The sequence below is a fragment of the Bubalus kerabau genome, chromosome 3 (assembly GCF_029407905.1).
Source record: "Bubalus kerabau isolate K-KA32 ecotype Philippines breed swamp buffalo chromosome 3, PCC_UOA_SB_1v2, whole genome shotgun sequence".
Classification (NCBI taxonomy): Eukaryota; Metazoa; Chordata; class Mammalia; order Artiodactyla; family Bovidae; genus Bubalus; species Bubalus kerabau.
The window spans coordinates 21,012,182-21,029,662 of NC_073626.1; the positions used below are offsets into that span (position 1 = coordinate 21,012,182).

At 41.0% G+C, this 17,481-nt stretch overlaps 3 non-coding genes across 3 annotated transcripts; all 3 read left to right on the forward strand.

Moving 5' to 3' along the window:
• Positions 1-306: 306 nt before the first annotated feature.
• On the forward strand, positions 307-400 carry TRNAI-UAU (transfer RNA isoleucine (anticodon UAU)). The gene is made up of 2 exons: positions 307-344; positions 365-400. It is a non-coding gene; the product is annotated as a tRNA-Ile (tRNA).
• Positions 401-5,955: 5,555 nt separating this feature from the next.
• On the forward strand, positions 5,956-6,037 carry TRNAS-GCU (transfer RNA serine (anticodon GCU)). The gene has a single exon. It is a non-coding gene; the product is annotated as a tRNA-Ser (tRNA).
• An 8,101-nt stretch (positions 6,038-14,138) lies between these two features.
• On the forward strand, positions 14,139-14,210 carry TRNAP-CGG (transfer RNA proline (anticodon CGG)). The gene has a single exon. It is a non-coding gene; the product is annotated as a tRNA-Pro (tRNA).
• Positions 14,211-17,481: the final 3,271 nt, after the last annotated feature.

Genomic DNA, 17,481 nt, shown 5'->3' on the forward strand with positions numbered 1-17,481 from the left:
GGGATCCACGCAGCAGCAGAAGACTCGCCAGCCCACTCAGCCCCCCGAATGTCCTCCTCGGAATGCTAGAGGCAGTCAGTCTCCGGAGTGTCTGCACTTTTCGCAGTTGTGTTCAAAGTATCCACCCTCGTTTCCGCTAGCAGAGCACCCTTTGCCCTTCAGGATTGGTGGCTGGGTGGGGTCTGCAGCTGAACTTTTATCTTTGTGCTCAGGATGCAGTTGCAGGACTCAGAGACGATGGTGGCGGAGATGCAGGGACTGGGGTGCATAGGCCGTGTAATGAGTGACCGGAAGCAAGACGCAACAGCTCCAGTGGCGCAATCGGTTAGCGCGCGGTACTTATACAGCAGTATGTGTGCGAGTGATGCCGAGGTTGTGAGTTCGATCCTCACCTGGAGCACTGTTTTGCCAACATCTCTGACACGCCTTTCCGCTTTCTTTTCCTACTACACCATCTTTGATGTGTTTGAGTTTGTCCTATAGAGTTTATTCTTACCTGTCCCTTAGCACTGTTAGAACCAAGCAAAGACTTTGTTGTGCTGCAGTGGGCTAGCTTCTGTAATTCTTTATCCCCCACCTTGTCTTGTAAAGTGAAAGTCACTCAGTCGTGTTCGATTCTGCGACACCAAGGACTGTAGTCCATGGAATTCTCTAGGCCAGAGACTCGAGTGGGGAGTCTTTCCCTTCTCCAGGGGGTCTTCCCAACCCAGGGATCGAACCCAGGTCTCCCGCATCGCAGGCGGATTGCCACAAGGAAAGCCCCCTTGTCTTGTAAGCTGATTTCTAATAAAGAACATCCGCCCCCACCTTTGGTCTTGTAACCCTCATTCTTCAGATATCCTCTGGCGGGTACTTAGAAATCGCTAACTAACTTGTGATCACTAACCTAGAGCCAGACAGCCTGGAATGAGAAGTCAAGTGAGCATTACGAAGTATCACTATTGCATAAAGCTAGCAGAGGTGAAGAAATTCCAGTTGAGCTATTTCAAATCCGAAAGACGTTGCTGTGAAAGTGCAGCACTCAATATGCCAGCACATTTGGAAAACTCAGCAGTGGCCACAGGACTGGAAAAGGTCAGTTTTCATTCCAATCCCAAAGAAAGGCAATGCCAAAGAATGCTCAAATTACCGCACGGTTGCACTCATCTCACACGTTAGCAAAGCGATGCTCAAAAATTTCCAAGCCAGGCTTCAACAGGACGCGAACCGAGAACTTTCAGATATTCAAGCTGGATTTAGAAAAGGCAGAGGAACCAGAGATCAAATTGTCAACATCCGTTGGGTCAGCAAAAGAGTTCCAGAAAAACATCTACTTCTGCTTTATGGACTACACCAAAGCCTTTGACTGTGTGGATCACAACAAACTGTGGAAAATTCTTAAAGAGATGGGAATACCAGACCACCTCACCTGCCTCCTGAGAAGTCTGTATGCAGGTCAAGAAGCAACATTTAGAACTGGACATGGAACAACAGACTGGTTCCAAATTGGGAAAGGAGTCCGTCAAGGCTGTATATTGTCACCCTGCTTATTTAACTTATATGCAGAGTACATCATGAGAAACGCTGGACTGGAAGAAACACAAGCTGGAATCAAGATTGCTGGGAGAAATATCAATAACCTCAGATATGCACATGACACCACCCTTATGGCAAAAAGTGAAGAAGAACTAAAGAACCTTTTGATGAAAGTGAAAAAGGGGAGTGAAAAAGTTGACTTCAAGCTCAACACTCAGAAAACTAATATCATGGCGTCTGGTCCCATCACTTCATGGGAAATAGATGGGGAAACAATGGAAACAGTGACAGACTTTATTTTCTTGGGCTCCAAAATTAGTGCAGATGGTGACTGCAGCCATGAAATTAAAAGATGCTTGCTCCTTGGAAGAAAAGTCATGACCAACCTAGACAGCATATTAAAAAGCAGAGACATTACTTTGCCAACAAAGACCCGTCTAGTCAAAGCTGTGGTTTTTCCAGTAGTCATGTATGGATATGAGAGTTGGACTATAAAGAAAGCTAAGTACTGAAGAATTGATGCTTTTGTACTGTGGTGCAATAGAAGACTCTTGAGAGCCCCTTGGACAGCAAGGAGATCAAACCAGTCCATCCTAAAGGAAATCAGTCCTGAATATTCATTGGAATGACTGATGCTAAAGCTGAAACTCCAATAACTTTGGCCACCTGATTCGAAGAACTGACTCATTGGAAAAGACCCTGATGCTGGGAAAGACTGAAAGTGGGAGAAGGGGATGACAGAGGATGAGATGGTTGGATGGCATCACCGACTCATTGGACATGAGTTTGAGAAAGCTCCAGGAGTTGGTGATGAATAGGGAAGCCTGGCGTGCTGCAGTCCATGGGGGTCACAAAGAGTCAGACACGACTGAGCAATTGAACTGAATTGAACTGAAAATAACTTCCCAGAGGTGAACCAGCAAAATGAATCAGTTGTATTCTGGGTTGTTTTTTTTTAAATGAAGACATTGCCCTCATTAGCTAATCATCTCCCAAAGCCCCTGCCTCCTAATACCATCGCCCTGATCATTGCATTTTCAACATATGAATTTTAGAGGGGCACAAATATTCAGACCATAGTGCATAGAAAACAAAGTAAATCTACTAATATATATTTTCAAATGCATTTTTTGAATAAAAAGAAAAATGTAGTCAGAGCATAATGTAGTCAAAAAATGATGAAAAATAAATATCAGCTTAAAGTTTATATGATTCTATCAAGACTCCACTTAGGTTTCAGTTCTAATCCTTAAAAGCTTTTATGATTACAGAGAAGAAAATAAATTCCACAAGGAATTTTTTTCCCACAGACTTCTTGTTTTCCTCATTAAATGTCATCACTTGCCCTGAATTTGTTCTCCAGCACTGTGCCCCTGTCTTGGGTGCTGTAGAATGGTAAGCAACCTAACAGAAAAAAAAAAAAAAAAAAAGAATGTTTTAACTACCTCCCTTAAGATACCCAGTTATTCCTGGCTTTGAATCTGCCTCATAAGTGGTTTACCCTAAACTGGAGAAGGCAGGCATTGATCCCACTACCCCTTTCTCTGGCAAAGCTAGTGTTCTGCCATTTGAGCCAATTCTGTCTTCAGCCAATGACAGCAGTTGTCAATTTCATCTCTATATCCAAATTTTTTTCAGACCGTTCAGGATCCACTGGTGACTATATGCTCACCAAGGCCAAATTGTATGGAATGGAATTGAGACAGTTTATAAGCAGCCTTGGGCAGGCATCCTGAACCACCAAGCAAAGGAAAGTGAAAAACAGCTAGACCTGGAAGGTTACTCTAGAAAAGGTCTAGCTTTGTGGTACTTAAACTTCCTGGACCTCTCCGCAGAGGAAGAAGAGGCCCTGTGCAGGAAAACTGGGTTCATTATTCAGGTCTCTCTGATTGCTCTGTGGTTCTTTTTTGTAATGAGAGCCAGTTTAGAACAAAATAGAACAGTTTAGAAACTTCTGCAGATATAAAGAAAAGCAACGCTCAAGCACAGCCTCACAGTCCAGGCTTTTCCACATGTGGCTTGTGAAAAAATATTAACTACTCTCACATATTTTCCCCAAAGAAGATACTTGGATTTTCCTCAAATACATTGCTACCAAATAGAGAATGCAGCCAAAGTGTGACTGGAAGAGGGCAGAGGAGGCTGGTGAGAGAGGGTAGAGGTCTGTCACCAGGGGGTAGGTGGTTGATAGTTGTTAAGGAGTTTTCAGCAGGCTTTATAGTATGCTCAGGATCTGGGTTTACAGTCCTTGATGTCTAGGTAGACAGTCTAGGCTGGAGCAGGCATGCTGGTTACTTAAGCAGAAGACCTCTAACATCCAGGGGGCATGGCCAGAGAGTGAGATAACTCAGTTCGAGGTATTTGAGAGCTAAATCACCATGAGAAGCCTAGAATTGGATACCTAAAGAGGGAAGAAGTGAAAGCGATGAAAGTGAAAGTGATGAGGAGCGATTATAGACTGAATCTTGATGTTTGAATGCTGGAGAAGAGCAGACTATTAGGAAGGTAGTAGTCTTGAACTTGCAAGTTTATGCTACTCAAGACTTGCACTTTTGTAGAAATTCACTGAGAATAATTTTGCTTCTTGTTTTAAGCACCAACCATCTCATTTTAAACAGCTAAATCTAGAATCATTCCTACTTTGTAGAGTTTTAATGACAATAGAAAATAAATAGAAACATAGGTAATAGCATTATAAACAAACAAAAACTGTTGTCCTCTCCCCACTGTTGTTCCTGAAAACAGTGGCAGAATTGGCTAATTGAAAACAATTTATTCAACAAATCATACTCTAGAAGTTTTGAAATGAACACTAGTAAATATTCTAGTAAGTATTCTTATTGAACAAATGGAAGGATATACAAAATAATACACTGCCTGAGATTAACTTTGCAATAATATGGAAAGCCAATTTGACAACATGCTGATAATTGTTAAAGCATGTGTCAGGCATACTTGAGACACTTAACTCTTTCCTATTCTCTTAATAATTTCTTCTGGGACTTTAATTAGATATATGGTAGAACTTCTCTCCTAACCTTAATTTTTCTTATCCCTCTTCCCTAATTTCCAACTATTTGTATCAGTGTATTTTACATAGTATTTTACATAGTTCCCTCAAATCTTACTTTCAGTTTCCTAATTCTCTCTTCTATTCTATCTAATAAATCTGTTTAAGTATATGTTTTCAGTGTTTTGAGTTTCAAATTCCTCTTTAATAATTTCAAATACGTGAATTAGTGTATTATTTTCCCAATGATTCACCACTACTTCCTGAGAAAGCACTATGCATTTTTGGCATTTTTTGTTGTTGTCGTTAATTATACTGTCCTTCCTTGTGAAAAGAATATAACTCCTTTATCCTTTGCTATCAGAACTGACAACAGGATGAGTCATATGATTACTTTGCAGGCCTCCTTGCCTTTGCTCAGGCCCTTTCGTCTCAGCCTGCGACAACCGCATTCTTCGCGCCCATTAGAAAACTTGCTGGTCAAGAGTCGCCTTTAATATTACCTTCTTTTCGCAGGCACTTATGATCAATCTGAGTAGTCAGACTTACTTCCTATTCTTATTCGTTCATCTGTCAGTTGTGTTTATTCTTATGAAACAAGGAAGTGGATGGAGCTGAACACTACCTACCTCCCCCATCCCCGCCCCGCCTTTCTTTCTTTGAATTATTTCTCGCTAGTGTTGAGTTTCTTGCTGTTTTCAGTACCAGAACGCCTGGAAAACCTAGTGAAAGTTGGAGAAATTCTTCTTAGAAAACACTCAGGTAGCAGAGTGGGGAGGGTCAGAATTCGTGGTTCCTCTGATGAGGATGACCGGGGAGAAGAGCACCGCGAAGCTAATGATTCTTCTCTATGCAATTTCACCCTAAACTTTTGAAAAAGCGTCAGTAACACTGAACAGAAATTGAGCCCTACTCAGATCCATCGTCTAATTATCCAGACTGTTTTATTAACCACAAATTAGGAGTCCAAATTCGCCAGCTCCGCTGAGGTCGACTCCAATGGACTCGGCTCTGGGAACCTTTGCCCCGGTGGACTTCCGGCAGCGCGCTCGAACCCGGGACCAAGCTCCCCTGACAGCAAACTGTGGTTCAGCCCAGGTTCAGTCCCTGCCGGGACTTGGCGCTGAGGCGCCTCCTGCTGGGGACGAGACAGCCCAGAAAGGGAGCGAAAGCCCAGGCAACTGTGTTTCTACCACGTCCCCACCACTTTTAATAAGACTCCTGTGAAAGCTAAGCCTGTTCCCCCCTCCCCCCGCCCCCCGCCCCCCGCGTCGCAGCTTTTGCAATCCGGTGCTTTGTCCATTCGTGTGGAAGCTACGTCTCCCAGACGTCTCCAAACCATCTCCTTCCTAAACATCATTCTGTCCAGGGTAGATGGTTCCCAAGTATAAACTCTGAAATAAAGCACACCAAGAAACAATGAAGAAGACGACGAGGTGGCCGAGTGGTTAAGGCGATGGACTGCTAATCCATTGTGCTTTGCACGCGTGGGTTCGAATCCCACCTTCGTCGGGGGTGTACTTTTGATAGGAGCAATCGGGTGTGTTTTCGAAAGCTTTCTAGCATTTCCAGTTGGGTCGCGCTCTCTTAAAGTATTTGTTCAGTATTCTGAATTTGGCCTGATAAAGGCTACCTCCCTCTCAATTTTCTATTAACTCTGTCATATTTCCCTCTCCTCTAAAACTGTGAAAGTTCCTACATTTAAGGCTCTGACTGCTTAGAACAGGTTTTGAAGATTATTCCTCACCTTTAACCAATCCAACATATTGTTCTCTTGACATTTAGCAGACTCCTTGAAGGAGCTTTTGTTTTCAACCAGTTCATAATTAGGAGAATTAATTGGCTAAAGGTTTTGAACTCTTTATAGGCTCAGATGGTAAAGAATCCGGGTTCGATCCTGGGGCCGGAAGATCCCCTAGAGAAGGGAATGACAACTCACTCCAGTATTCTTGCCTTGGAAATCCCATGGATGGAGGGGCCAGGCAGGCTGTGGGGTCTCAAAGAGTCGGACACAATTGAGTGACTAACACTTTGAACTCTATGTATCTTTTTAACCAGTAACCAATTTTGTTTCCAAATTTGTTGTTTATTATTTTCTTCCAATGCTGCCATTCATACTTGAGTAAGCCAGGTTCTTCCTTACAAAGGACACTCTAGTTCCACAATTATTTTAGTATATTTATACAACATTAGAGTACAGGGTTCAGTTCAGTTCAGTCGCTCAGTCGTATCTGACTCTGCAACCCCATGGACTGCAGCATGCCAGGCTTCCTTGTCCATCACCAACTCCCGGAGCTTGCTCAAACTCATATTCATACAGTTGGTGATGCCATCTAACCATTTCATCCTCTGTCATCTCCTTCTCCTCCTGCCTTCAATCTTGCCCAGCATCAGGGTCTTTTCCAATGAGTCAGTTCTTCGGATTAAGTGGCCAAAAAATTGGAGCATCAACTTCAGCATCAGTCCTTCCAATGAATATTCAGAACTGATTTTCTTTAGGATTGACTGGTTTGATCTCCTTGCTGTCCAAGGGACTCTCAAAGGTCTTCTCTAACACCACAGTTCAAAAGCATCAATTCTTCAGCGCTCAGCTTTCTTTATAGTCCAACTCTCACAGCCATACATGACTACTGGAAAAATCATAGCTTTGACTAGATAGACCTTTGTTGGTAAGGTAATGTCTCTGCTTTTTAATATGCTGTCTAGGTTGGTTATAGCTTCTCTTCCAAGAAGCAAGCATCTTTTAATTTCATGGCCGCAGTCACCATCTGCAGTGATTTTGGCACCCAAGAAGTATAGGGTATGTCTGCATAAATGTTTCAAGTCTACCCAATTAGGAGAACGATTGGAGGTTTTTTCCCTCTTCAAATTTCAAATAGTTTTTTCCTATTACATTATCTTCTCTTTTAAAATTATTATCTTTAACATAATTTAGTAAAAATATTTTTTCTAAACTCTTCCTTTTTGGGAAAAAAAAAAGTAAAAGTAAAAGCATTTTATTGTGGCAATTTAAAAACACATTGAAAATTAGACATAATATTTTAAAATATCTGCAAACTCAACTCATCTCAGATCTTCAAATACCCCCCTCTACTGCCTGGCCTGGCCTATAGGTCTCCTGGTTTGCTTTTCCCAATTCCTCTCTTTGGGAAATTAAAAAATCATCAGGAAACTGAAACTTGGTAGCAACTTCTTCATATCCCCTCCCACCCACCACCCCCCTCCCCCAGCCTTCGGTCCCTCCCTGACCCCCCCACCCCCACCCCCGCACTCCCAGTGATTACCATCTACAAACTTCATTAAGCTTGATTGAAAACTGTAACGTTTAGAGTCTGGCTATTTATGAAGAAGAGAAAAAGCAACTGCATTAACGGGAAAGGGAATCTATGGATCTTTTAAACCAGCACCAGTGACCTCTTTTGCTATCTTCTAGACACTGTCTTGGAGAACGAAATGGCAACCCACTCCAGTATTCTTGTCTGGAGAATCCCAGGGACGGAGGAGCCTGCCGTCTATGGGGTCGCACAGAGTCGGACACGACTGAAGCGACTTAGCAGCAGCAGACACTGTCTATCACGGGGATCCAGTATCTTTCTTCCAACACTGAATGATTTTTCATTATCAATGAATATGGTAGTTTTAAATTGTTTTTAACATGGCCACTTTAGGTTCTTGGATGTCTCTTCCAAATTGTTCCTGACGTTTGGTGTGAATGGAAGGTGTGGCAGGAGTCTGCATGAGTGCTAAGACTCTTCAGTTGTATCTGACTTTGTGCCACCCTATGGACCATAGCCAGTCAGGCTCCTCTGTCCATGGACTTCTCTAGGCAAGAATACTGGAGTGGGTTGCCATTTCCTTCTCCAATAATAAAAATAGGAAACCCGAATCTCTTGGGGAGCTGTGCTGTGGCAACTGCTCATCCTCACAGTGCCTCCTACTCATTATTAACCATTTACTATAATTGATTTTGGAATGTTTCCAGGCTCAGCAACTTATGAAGCATTAGGGAGAGGAGAGAGATGTTCTCTAGGGCTAAGGAGCCCTTTGCCTGTGTGTGTGTGTGTGTGTTAGTTGCTTAGTCGTGTCCAACTCTTTGAGACCCCATGGACTGTAGCCTACCAGGCTCCCCCATCCATGGAATTTTCCAGGCAAGAGAACTGGAGTGGGTTGCCATTTCCTTCTCCAAGGAGCCCTTTACCCCTGTTGAAGTCAAAGCTTAGGATGTTGACATCTTGACAACAGTGAGAGTTAGGCTCTGAATACTGGGGCTTGGGAAAATATAAACAGGGGCTGGCTGGTGCTGTTTTGCCAAAACACCACCTGATGCTGCACAGAGCTACCAAGGTGAGTATACCTAACAACTATGGGTGGGGCTGCCTTTGTCTTTGGAAGGGAGGCTATTTGGGGTAAGGCTGGTGAGGAACAGCTGTCAGAGAGAAGAGTCTGAGCTCTTTTGTCACTTACGGGAGAGGAAGGTGCCAGACTCAGGGAAAGAACAGCTGATCATTTCCCAGCCGCCATCCAGAAACATCTGCTTTTTTTTCTGGTCCATGAGGGAATTGACCCACTAGATTCTTCAGGGCAGTATCTGAATTGAAACCATTTTGAAAGTTTCAAACCAGAAAAATGCTTACTAGTGACATATATAGATATAGATATAGATATAGATATAGATATACGGGTGCATACGTGCTCAGTTGCTTCAATTGTTTCTAGCCCTGTGCAACCCTATGGACCATAGCCAGCCAGGCTCCTCTGGCCATGGCACTGTCCAGGCAAGAATACTGGAGTGGGTTGCCAGGGGATCTTTCTGACCCAGTAATTGAACCCAGGTCTCTTATATCTCCTGCATTGGCAACTCTCTTCTTGATGTTGAACCCATGTTCCTTGATTACAGACTTGAAACATAATCTCACTAGTGAAGACTTAAACATCACTAGACTGCCTGGACTGATATCTCACTGAAGTTTGGGGTTATGCTGGTTCTCATACAGCAAGGCTGTGCCAAAAAACTTCAGGAGGAGTAAACCATGTTCCCAGATTGCCTTTAGTTGACCCTTAAATGCTAGCTGTAAAAGCCTTGCAAAGGTTTTTGTTTGTTCTTTTAAGAAATATATGTAACTTCTCATCTTTCCCAGCAACCAGAATAGACATAAAAGTATCATCTGTCCAGTCCATCTTGTAAATAGCAAAGAAAAAATCCTCATTCTGAAAACTGCTATGGGTGTCTCAGAGTGGGGTGCCTGTCAAGTAACTACTTAATCAGAAACAGAGAAAGAGGAAATGTAAATTTTTCAGAGTTTATTGTGTCTCTTGAAAGATGACACATGTGTCTTATTGGAGCTGATAACATTAATGGGAACCTTGAAATTCAAATCCACCCATTTATTTGAGGAGATACTGAGGTCCCTAATAAAAATATCATTCAACATGGATTGACTTGAGTTCTCAGGTCATCAGCTTTTTAAATTCATAGAGAAGAAGAATCTCCTCAAATGTCCCTCCTAATTGTCCCCTAACTTCTTCTGCATCATTAACATGCACTTTCACAATGATAATTCCATGCTTCATTTTATTATTTACTTATAAACTGTTTATTTAATATTATTTTATAGGCACAAAGCCTGGTGATTTAGATAATAGGCAGTGGGTGAAATATCAATAACCTCAGATATGCAGATGATACCACCCTTATGGCAGAAAGTGAAGAAGAACTAAAAAGCCTCTTGATGAAAGTGAAAGAGGAGAGTGAAAAAGTTGCCTTAAAGCTCAACATTCAGAAAACTAAAATCATGGCATCCAGTCCCATCACTTCATGGCAAATAGATGGGGAAACAGTGGAAACAGTGTCAGACTTTATTTTTCTGGGCTCCAAAATCACTGCAGATGGTGACTGCAGCCATGAAATTAAAAGACGCTTACTCCTTGGAAGGAAAGTTATGACCAACCTAGATAGCATATTGAAAAGCAGAGATATTACTTTGCCGACAAAGGTCCGTCTAGTCAAGACTATGGTTTTTCCAGTGGTCATGTATGGATGTCAGAGTTGGACTGTGAAGAAAGCTGAGTGCCAAAGAATTGATGCTTTTGAACTGTGGTGTTGGAGAAGACTCTTGAGAGTCCCTTGGAATGCAAGGAGATCCAACCAGTCCATCCTAGGGGAGATCGGTCCTGGGTGTTCATTGGAAGGACTGATGTTGAGGCTGAAACTCCAATCCTTTGGCCACCTGATGCGAAGAGCTGACTCACTGGAAAAGACCCTGATACTGGGGAAGATTGAGGGCAGGAGGAGAAGGGGACGACAGAGGATGAGATGGTTGGATGGCATTACCGACTCAATGGCCATGGGTTTGGGTGGACTCCAGGAGTTGGTGATGGACAGGGAGGCCTGGTGTGCTGCGCTTCATGGGGTCACAAAGAGTCTGACATGACTGAACGACTGAACTGAACTGAACTGAGTAAGTTACCAATGTAGTTTACATATCCAGGCCTCACACTGAAGTGGAGGGTGAAAAACAGGAAGCAACGGCATCACAGTTCAATGAGTTCAGTGAGAGCTTATTACGCAAGGGAAGTCTAAGCTTGTGTCTTAATCTGTTCAGGCAGCTATAAAAGAACATCATAGACTGGGTAGTTTAAATCACGTGTATGCGGTCATGTGAAAGATTCAGAAGGTAATGGTCATAGAATCAGGTAGATTTTGTAATGTGGGAGAGAAATAATGTGCTGGACGTGTAGATATTGGAGTCACCACCTTCTATAAATCAACTGAGAGAGCAGAAAAATAAAGTGACAAACAGAAAAGGCATGAATTTAAAAGGATGCATAAATAGAACCATGTACTTTTACCCTTCAGTGTCCCAGCTGTTCTTTTCCTTTTTAGTAAACCAGAAAGAAGCCACAGACATGAAATACGTCATCCTTATATATTTGTTTTTTTCAAAAGGTTTTTCCTGGGATTGTCCATGAAATTAGAAGATGATTTTGAGTGATCTCATCCAGGGAATAATTTTCCTGTTACTGTATCTGGCACTGGAGGGAACTTCTTTTTGTTTGTGGCCATGTATACGCGTCTGTCACAGAAAGAGAGAAAAAAACCTGTAGACCTTATTCTTATTCACCTGCCTTTTGCTAACACAATGACACTTTGTACCAAAGGAATCTCAGATATAATATCAGCTTTTCATTTCAGTAACTCTCCATGTGGTGGTGGTTGTAAAGCTGTGGTGTATCTGGTGAGAGTGGCACGTGGTCTTTCCATCTGTACCATCTGTCTCCTCAGCGTGGTTCAAATCATCACCAGTAGTCCTAGGACTACTTTATGGAGAAATCTCAAACCACTGACTGCATGGCAAGTTCTTCCCTATCTCCTCCTCTTCTGGATCCTTAATTTCCTGATAAGCTCTAACTTGCTCTGCTACATCACAACAGTCAATAGTATGAACAAATCTGGAAATAAACCATATGTTGAGTATTGCTGTATGCTACTGTCCAGGCAAATAATTAAGTGGCTTTTCCTTACTATCATGTCTCTGCAGGACATCTTCTTCCAGGTTCTCATGGGCTGGAGCAGTGGGTACATGGCTTTTCATCTGTATAAGCAGCATAAATATGTCCTCTAATTTCAGAGCTCCAGATTTCCAAAACACTCCATCCCAGAAATCAGAGCTACTCAAAGTGTTCTCATCCTCATGATCTGTTTCCTTTTCTTTTATTGGGCAGATTCCATTTTTTCCTCCTATAGGTTTGTTCTTGATTAAATAATAACATATTATCAAATATTAAAACATTTCTAACATTTGGCTATGCTAGTCTCAGCCTCTTCATGTTGATCAGCAGGAATGTCTACCTAGCTAACTGCTGGAACACTGGAAAACTGGGAAAACTACTTTTTATATTGATTCCTCTAGTAACTAAAGGAAGATTATTTAGTCACTTTTATTTTGCCCAGAAAAAATTATGTCCAGCATAAATTAGAGGCTAAGACTTGTAATTAAGATAAAGGACACAATATTGTGATGTTAGGTTCATTAACAGTATGACTCAATCCATTATTTTAAAGTATTTAAGTTCTGAAAAAACCTTAAAATATGCATCTGGGAGGTTTGAATTTTTCCCTTTTTACCTCTCACTTTCTATCACCCAACTTTGAAGCTGTTACCTAACACAATAGGCTGGGGAGAAGAGAAAATTGGGTGCATTTCTCAAAGGATAACCAAAATAAAAATCAAGAAATACAGAGTGAGAGTGAGGGTGGAAAGTAAACCACTTCCTTGTAGTTTCATCCTGTTGTAGTCACTGCCTGTCCCAAGGAATTCATGGAAGCTTCAGTGGTGGAAAAAAATTCAGAGTTGTAATCTATGTGCCTACTATGCAGACTAGGACTCGAATTCTATATCCTCAGTTTAAAATGTTGGTGTACTCTTGACCGAACTACAGAAACTATAAAGTATCTTAGAATTAAATGATAAAAGAATCTGTAACTGCCATGTGAGTTATTTCATGTCCTTTTGAGGATTAATTCAAGCACTCTCTGATTACACACAAAACACCAGCCTTTAATGTGTACTTTGTATAAAATCCCAATTTTTATGCCTTTCAAATATATATTCCATCTTTGCTGATCAAAAGTTTCCGCATACATGGTGTTATGGGTAAAGTAGAAAAACATTGGTAAGAAACTTTATTGAAAAATTAATTGAGTTGATGAACCAGCTTTCAAAGGAGCTGGCACTTCAAATTCCTTTCTCTGAATCCTTACTGAAATGCCAAAACTTTCTTCTAAAGCTAAAGATACATACAAGAGGCAGCCAAACTAAGCATTCATCTGCCAGCATTGCCTTTTTTCCAGCGAAGTCTTATGAGAAACTCAGAAAGCAGGGATGCCAATCTATAAAGAATTTGAAGACAGCTGCTTGCACCGAAGAGAAGATCTTTGGGAATCTTTTCTAAAGTGTTAAATCTTTGAAGGATTCTGTTCTTAGTTCTGGCAGAATATAGAGATTTCAAAGTCATAAAACAGATCCAAAAACAATGGCCTGTGCTTGGGGTACAATACTGTTTTAGGGGAGCACATATTGAAATAATATCTTGACAAAAATGCTTACTTATGACTAAGCAAGTTTTCAGGGGACTTGTCCAAGAAAATGTCAATTTCCTCTATGAAAGTAAAGTATAGAAAACTAATATGAATGTTACTCAAATTATTTGTCACACCGCGAAGTACATAATGAAATTTGGAATATATACTTCTTCAGACAAATTACGAATCAAATCTGAAACTAACAATATTGTGGGTCAGTTATATTTCAATTAAAAAATACTGTTCAAAAACAGAGTACTTTCCTAATGTGACCTTTATGATGTAATCTTGTCAGTTAAGTCATAGATTAGTATACAGGTGGAACTCACTTTGTAGTGGTTACTGTATAACTGACAGGAGGAAGGATGAAAACTTTAGTAACTTGGGCCTAAATTAAAAGGTCATCACAAGACCCCCCAGATGTATATTAGTTGTTATTTAAATATAGGGGGCTCATACTTGACACTGTGTGGGGGCAAGAAAATTGATTCTAGTTCTTATATTAAACATGGGCAGACAGACCACGTAAGTGGCTCGTTGGTCTAGGGGTATGATTCTCGCTTCGGGTGCGAGAGGTCCCGGGTTCAAATCCCGGACGAGCCCGCTTCCTTTTCGAACAATTCCAATAAATAATGAGGAAAAGTATTTTCTCTAATATTGTTGCCAAAAAGATGGGATTTCATTGCATTGACAATGGGATTGTATTCCGAGCAGCCGGGTACTTAATTCCAGATCCCCTTGATTGGGAGGTATCTGGAGTGTTGATGCTAGTTCGCAGACGACCCCCCCCCCCCTCCTCGCCCCATTTCCTGTTCTCTGGTAGATCTCTTTCCAAAAGTCAAGAAGGAAGGCCTTGGGCACCTAGTTTGTGCCTACGTGTGTACGTGCCTACGTACGTACGTGCGCGTACTTGACTGGGTGGGGCGGAGTGGGGAAGTGTGAATTACGGTCAACCGGTACCTGACTCGGAGAAGGCAATGGCACCCCACTCCAGTACTCTTGCTTGGAAAATCCCATGGACGGAGGAGCCTGGTAGGCTGCAGTGCATGGGGTCGCTAGGATTCGGACACGACTGAGCGACTTCACTTTCACTTTTCACTTTCATGCATTGGAGAAGGAAATGGCAACCCACTCCAGTGTTCTTGCCTGGAGAATCCCAGGGACAGGGAAGCCTGGTGGGCTGCCGTCTCTGGGGTCGTACAGAGTCGGACACGACTGAAGCGACTTTGCAGCAGTAGCAGCAGCAGCAGTACCTGACTTCCTCTGGTAGAGATGCGGATTTGCATTTCCACTGCTATCTCCGACTTGAGTGATCATTTTCCCACTCGCAGCAGTTATAGATACCGCACTGCTAAAGTAAAAGGCACTCCTAGTTGCTGCCGCCGCCACTCCCACTGTAATCAACGGTTAGGATGTAAGCCTCTTTTCCTGCGTTGCACCTTGGAGCTGCACTCCCTGGTCAGAGTTTATTTATGAACATTCAGTGAATACTACGTGTCAGCCTCTGCTGGATCCCAGGGATGCGGTGAGGGACCAGGAATAAAAAAAAAATTAAAACAAACAAACAGTTTTGTTTCTATGGGATTTAATATCGCAAGTAACTAAATTTTGCAATTACCTTGCGTCCTAAGAGAAAGTGTAGAATTCCCACAGCACAAATATCCAGAGCCCACCTGTAGATTTCCGGGGAATATTGCCGGCCAGTTTGTCCACCGGGAGAGAAAAACCACGAAGAGAAATCACTAACTCTTGGAAGTTCGAGGGCTTCCCTACCGCACACCTGGAAACTTGCCATACCTTCTCCTTGACCCCAGGAAAACCTCTCAGTTTGAAACTGTTGAAAACGTTCAGGTGAATTGATTAATGAAATTTGGAAGATGAAGAAATAAGATGGAGAGAGAAGGTATTAATCCAGTTACTTTGCTTATGCTAGCTAAATTAAGATATATCCTCAGGATAACCGTCTTATGTGGTCGAAACTTAGAGTGAACACACACACAAACCACCACAGTTTCTTCCTTGCTTCTTGATATCCTAGGGACTCACCTGGCCCTGCTCATCTTGGTATTCAGAAATATTATCTCTTTTGATACCTTTCCTTGTTATTTTTTGTCTTTCCTTGATCAGTTTTGGGAACTCAATAAGTGTGAAGGTACAGGTTTGGAGAAGGATTTCCTCCAACCTCTGTCCTTTAAGAATTTTCTCTGAATTCAAGAAGTCAGTTTTACATCATCTAAACAGATTTAATGATCCTTTTTCAAGGGATTTTACTATCCCAAGAAGGATAAGTTAAAGATATTGCCTGATAGTAAATGGCACAGGTAGGTCACTTTACAAGTGAAGCCCACAGTCAATAAACTAGACTCATAATCTCATTTTCAGTCATTTTTAGGGCCTAATTATATCTGCAGACCAGCAATCAAAGATCACTAGAAATCTAAAGTGAATGTCTAATATGAAAGACAGAGATGACCGTGAACTAAAAGAATAGAGGAAAATATTATGCAGAGAGGAGAAAAAAAATCTCAGGCATGTTATTACATCTATTCTTGTTTTAAAAGAGGCTGCTGTTTAACAAGGTACTCTTAGGTACAGAAGTCTCAAAGCTGAAATTGTGGGAGTAGACATGAAAAACTTAATAGAATAGTTGAAATAAAATGTAAAGGACATTTTCCAGAAGGTGGAGTAATAATATAAGGGCACTCCTTCATATTTATCCAAATGAGCTGAAAATCTACTTCCACAAAAAAACCTGCACATGAATGTTTAAAGCAACTTTATTCATAATTGTCAATACTTGAAAGCAACCAAAATGCCCTTCAAGAAATTAATGGATAAACAAACCGTGGTACATCCATACAATGGAATATTAGTAATAAGAAGAAATAAGCTATCAGGTCACAAAAAGACATGCAGGAAACTTAAAAAACATATCACTAAGTGAAAGAAGCCAATTTGAAAAGGCTGCATACTGTGTAATTCCAACTATATGACTTTCTGGGAAAAGAAAGATAAAGAAACAATAAAAATATCAGTAGTTCTAGGGGATGTATGGATGAAGATGTGGAACACAGGGCAATATAACTATTCTGTGCAATACTGTAATGATGAATATATGTCATACATTTGTCAAACCAAAAGAATGTCTAAAGTGAAGAGAAAACCCTAACATGAAGAATGTTAATAATAATGTATTAATAGTGGTTCATCAGTTGTAACAAATGTACCAAATAATATGCAATGTAAATCATAGGAGAAGCTGTGGGGGACAATAGGAGGTATGTGTGGACTCTGTACTTTTGTACTAATTTTTCTGTACACCTAGAACTGCCTTAAAAATAGTCTATTAAAAATATAAACAGATTGTAACTAGGAGAGAATAATACTTTTTGAAAAGTAGAGGAAACATCCTGGAGGTTTAAAATCCAAGTATGAAAAATTCTAGGGAAAAAAAGGTAAAGCGAGAGAATACAGAACAGATAAGTGAGAGAATTGACAAAAAAGTAAAGTTAATTTCTCAAACTGAAATAGATGATTTTTCCAAATTTAATGATGTAATAGAGCTACCAGAACAGTGAATGAAAATAGATACACACAAAGGCATATCTTTCAGACATTTTAGTACATTGAAGACAAAGAAATCATCTTGAAAGAGAGAAAAACTAATTACAAATGAAACACAGTAACTAGAATGACTTTGTAATTCTCAAAAGCAATACTGAAATCTAGAAGAAAATGGAGAACTCTTTCAAAATCCTGAAAGAAAATATTCCCTAGCATTCCATACCCAATCAAATATTTAAGCAAGTATAAGAGAAATATAAAAGATATTCTCCAGCACCAAAATATTAAAAAATCTTATCTCCAATGAAAT